Here is a 5,552-nt window from a genome sequence, read left to right as displayed (position 1 = left end):
CACCAGTGACTCAGAAGGCGCGAACGCTTCCCATTGGGTAGCCCAGTGTTCATTTAAAATTATTATGTTCTTTCATTGGTTGGCTATGGATTTTAAACGAGTTTGGATTGGTTTATTTTTAGTCACGACGACTTTGTTTACTGGTGTCAAATGACCGACCGTCTGACAAAATGGTAGAAATGGAAAGAAAAAAAAAGTTTGCATAAACGCTCTCTCTCTTTCTCTGTGTGACACATATCTGACATTAATACGAACCGAGGGAATTAAATCAAAAGCTGTTCACTTTTTATTTAAACACATGCAAAGTTTTTTTTTTTAGAAACTTTATTGAATTAATACAAGTTTAGAAATAATGACAAGTACAATCAAAACAATAAAAAGAAAAAGTTTTTTATTAAAAGACTTTATTGTTTTAACAAAGGATAACACACATTGGGTACAAAAAGGAATACAACTAAAAGGACAAAAGGATACAACTGAATACATGACAGAGTGGATATAATAAACATTATGAAAAGGAGAGTTCTGAAGCATTAAATACATTTTCATAAAAATATAAAAGTCTGACATTTTTGTTATCATTGGTAATAGTTTGAAATATTTAAAGAGAGAGTTTGTTTCCATTAAAATATGTGAAACAATGGTTGTTGCTTTAGACAGCTTTGTTAATGAATGAAGATTTTTGCAAGCAATATGAAAAACTTAATCAAATATTCAAGGGCTTTATTTTGGGGATTTTCAGAGTAAACATATCTTTTAGATTAAAGGAGTATGCCAGGTTCAGGTGCTCAAAGAGGTGACCAATTAGAAGATTAAAGAATACTCTGGTTCTCTAACATAAAAATGCATAATTTTCACCTTCTGCATCACATAATGAACATTTATTACCTATATTCATATATTTAGAGATCACAGCATTAACAGGTAAATTCTTTTAAGAATCGTAAAAGTAATTTCTTTAGTTGGGAATGCAGTATTTACTGGGTAAGTAACACCAGTAATTTTAAGTCATTTATATAGCACCTTTCAAGCATAACTGCAACGCAAAGTGCTTCATACAAAGAAAACAGTTTCAAAAATGCAATAAAGCATTACAATAGTATAAAACTTTAAGATAATCTAAAACAATCAACAGAACGGCTAAAAGTTAATGACAGTAACATTTCTCAGTAAAACAATATGATTAATCTAAATCAAATTAAAAAGTAAAAGTGTTAAAAGAATAAAACTGACCACAAAGTGCTGCAAAAGATATAAAATAAACTCTGACCCAAGCTGAGCCTAACTATAGACCTTTTTAAAAAGGAAAGTTTTAAGCCTGGTCTTAAAAGTAGAGACAGTGTCTGCATCTCGAACTCTGACTGGGAGCTGGTTCCAAAGAAGAGGAGCCTGATAACTGAAGGCCCTACCTCCCCAGATCCTTCTAGAAACACGGGAAACAAAAGCTGGCCTGCAGTTTGAGAGTGCAGTGTTCTGTTGGGACAGTATGGGACTAGGAGTTTATTTTAGCCAGGTTGTTTAGAGCTTTATAAGTGAAACTAAATTAGATCCTGGAACTCACAGGAAGCCAATAAAGCCAGGATTGTGGAAATGTGTTCTCTCCTACCAGCCGTTGTCGGAACCCTCGCAGCAGCGTTTTGGATCAGTTGAAGGCTGCTTTTTGCAACTTTAGGATATCAAACAAAGAAGGAATTACAATAGTTCAATCTCATGGAGCTGAGTATCTGCATAACAGTAAAAGGTGATTTCATGTTGCCTGATGATATGACCCAGTGGAAGATGAAGAGTCATAGACCAAGAACTGAACCCTGTAGAATACTTGACTCTGCAGTAAGAAGAGGACGTGTTATGTACAAGGACAAACTGATAAGTAAGACTTAAACCAGGCTGGAGCAGTTCCTTTAATTCCAACATTTTCAAGCCTTTACAATAAAATGTCATGGACAATTATGTCAAACTGAGGTCTAATAAAACAAGTATAGGCACAAGTTCACTATTAGAGGCAAGATCACTAGTGATTTTCACCAGTGTGGTTTCAGTACTATGATGTGACCTAAATCCAGACTGAATATATCATTTCTGAGCAAATGCTTGATTAACTGATTGACAACCATTTTTTCTAGAATTTTAGAAATTAAAGGAAAATTTGATATAGGTCTGTAATTAGCCAAAACTCCAGAATCAAGACTGGTTTATTTAAAAAAGGCCCGGACTAAAATCACCATCAGCCCACCGGGTGGTGGCCGATGGCCAGTCCAGCACTGGGTACTAACTGGCAAGTAGTCTGTAAGTTAAACCCAGACTTCCCTCTTCCCGGCCACATTCACCAGCTCATCCGGGGGGATCCCGAGGCGTTCCCAGGCCCGCCGAGAGATGTAGCTGTTCCAGCATGTCATGGGTCTTCTCCAGGGCCTCCTCCTGGTGGGACGTGCCGGACCTCCTCACCAGGGAGGCGTCCTGACCTGATGCCCAAGCATGACTCGGCTTGTCTGGCTCTTCTTGATGCGGAGCAGTGGCTCTACTCTGAGACCCTCCCGGATCACTGAGCTCCTCACCCTATCTCTAAGGGAAAGCCTGGCAACCATTAGACATAAATAATACACGTAAATCAGATCGTTTTATAGCTAATTTTCTGTAGTAAATAATGCAATAATTCAAATTATCATACTGACATATTTAAAGGGTTAAGAGTCTTAAAATTATTTAATGTTTGGTAGTTTTGAGTATGATGATTCTATACCAGTCATTGAGAATGGACATTTTTGTCCATGAAGGTCCCCCGAGGGGGCTAAATTTAGGGAGGGAACTTGGGTTAATCAAGTTTTTATGGTTTTACTGGCTTCACAAAAAGTAAGAAAATGAGTGTTTGATTATTTCTTGTTGTAACAATGTTTCCTGATTATAATTTTTCACTATTTATGGTCTGTTGATTTCCCTTTAAAATGTCACATTTGTAAGGAAAAAGTTTTTGTGGGATGAGCAGAGTATGTTGGTTGAAAAAGTTGCCAAATCTTTGCCAAACAGCTGATTCTGGTTTTTACGTCCATGATTTCCACCATGCTCGTTTGCACTGGTGTAGTCTACTTGATCCAGTGACTGGACATTTGGAGGAACGTTATATTCATTGATGGGTCCAGATTCTGTCTACAGCAGCTGAATCGTAGGTTCTAGGTGTGGAGAAGACGTGGAGAATTTTATGCTGATAGGGTAACAGTTTTTGGTGGGGATAGTGTGATGTGTTGGGCAACATCTCCCTCATTGGAAAAACAAAGTTTGTCATCAGTGGAGGAGGTCTGCCCCCACTGAACACTTGTGGGATCATCTAGGGCTGCTGCTGGAATCAGAGTAAGCAACAAAACCAGTAACTAATGCTGCCATCCCACAGCAGTGTGTGACCAGCCCAACTCATCTCAACTTTATTTATAGAGCACTTTAACACGTCAGTTGAACAAAGAGCTGAATACAGCAGTAAACGATATAAGAGTAAAACACTAAAACAAGAAAGCAAGAGTCTCGTGCTCGAAGGCCAGATCATAAAAATGAGTCATCAGGCAGGTTTTAAAAATGAATATAATGACAATCCCTTAACTTCTGAGGCAGCGTGGATACAGAAGATTAAATGATTTTTGTTTTCAATTTTTTGAACCAGAAGATCCTCAAGAGAAGAGAGCATCACATTTTTACATTATTCGCCTAATGTCTGTAGCAGTTAATAATACACACTTGTGAAAATAAATGGAAATTTGAGTTCATTTAATAAATTAACAATAAATCATATTAAACTCACTTTACAGTCTAAACACGAGCAGCCAAAACAGTAAAGCAGCAAGATGCTTGATACCGTTTCTGATTACAGCAAATCTCTTACTCTGCATTTCTAATTAATCCGGTAAAGCATTACGTTACAACTGCCTCTGTTAACGTAGACATAAAGTCATTGTCAGGTGTGTTATGTTATGTTGACTTGATGTGTGCACACTCTCGGATCATCCTTTTTTTGTGGAGGTTCTGTAAGAGGCTATAGATGATGCAGTCTAAGATGTTACAGCAAATGTGTTTTTCATTGTTTAGGAGCTCAATTTTTCAATAACTTGCACTTTTCCTCCTCAACCTCACACAAAGCGTGTGCCTCTGCACATTACGCTTCTGCGGCTAAGTGAGCTGAAACCTATGCTGAATTTGAATTTATCACGTTTTCTAATTGCATAATCAAGGGTTTGATTGTTTGCCATATTTTTTCCCCTTTATTTCTAATGGAAAGGATTCAACTTCAACAAACATTCTTATACTTCTCATTTGTAGGATAGGGCTTGTGTCTAAGATTAAAAGAATCTTGTGCCACTTTTAAAGCTGTCAACCAGATCAATTGCATCATCTTAAACAGACACTGACACTTCCTGTAGGTGGAACACAAAGGGCTCTGGCAGAGCATCTGCAGTTTGAGGTTTTCTTTGTGTTGCAGCCACATAAGGGCTGCAATAGAACAGGAAAACACGGTGCGCTGCAAAGACAAAATATATAAAATGAAGAGGCTGTGAAAGCATAGTGCTGCAGTTTGAAGAGTTTGAATTTGCATTTTTGAATATATATACATATATATAAATATATAAAACAAAACAAAAAAGTGCTTTTGTATGGACAATGCATGGGTTGATGAGGAATGACAACAATGAAACAGGGAGTTATATTAGTTTCCATCCCTAAACCTGCAAGCGTCTTATTACACTTTTGACAATTGACTACAAAATTTTGGCCCTAGTCTTTACAAACATTAAAAATTGGCTTAAATAGAATAATCATAGAAACACAATCAGGATTTTTCAAAAACCGACATAACTACCAATATTCACTTAGTTCCTGATCTTCTGGATTATTCTGATTTTGTATAATCTGATGCCGTCATTCTCTTCATCGACTTTTAGGCCTTTGACGCCATAGAACATGCATGAATAAACGGTAACCATTTCAAGGTACTTCTTTGTTTTACTGACAACTAGGCTTCGTCAATAAATTTTTGGCAGGCAGAATCCACCATTCTGGCAGCTGCTCCTGCAACCCGAACACAGACAAGCAGCAGGAAATGGATGAATCATTATATTTTCTAACTTTGTTTTCCCATAAATCATTTAAACAGCTTCTGACCTGCTCAAAACTACCAAACATTCAATCCTTTTAGACTTTTAACCCTTTAAATGACAGTTTATATATTTGAATTATTAATTAAAAACATGCAAACCATGAATTATTTTTGAAAAAATAAATATGAGGGGGTTGGTGGTGATCAGAGTCTTGGATATGTCAAAGTTTAGCTTCAAAATCTTTACTGATTGCACTTGTATTTTTATATAGTATCAGATCCTCATTGTGGTGACCTTCTTGGCCAAAAACGCTCATTTAATTTCATTTAAACTGCATTTTTTTTTCATCTCAGTTATTAGAGTTCTAAAGAATTTATTCTTATTTAGTTGTGATTCCACCAGATTCAGTTGGTTTCCCATTGTAGAAAGATGCAGGAAATTCCTGTATTTTTACCAGTTATATTAAGGAGCCGT

The sequence above is a fragment of the Melanotaenia boesemani genome, chromosome 22 (genome assembly GCF_017639745.1).
Source record: "Melanotaenia boesemani isolate fMelBoe1 chromosome 22, fMelBoe1.pri, whole genome shotgun sequence".
Classification (NCBI taxonomy): domain Eukaryota; kingdom Metazoa; phylum Chordata; class Actinopteri; order Atheriniformes; family Melanotaeniidae; genus Melanotaenia; species Melanotaenia boesemani.
The sequence above is the reverse complement of the archived record's forward strand: the minus strand, read 5'-3'. Positions refer to the sequence as shown.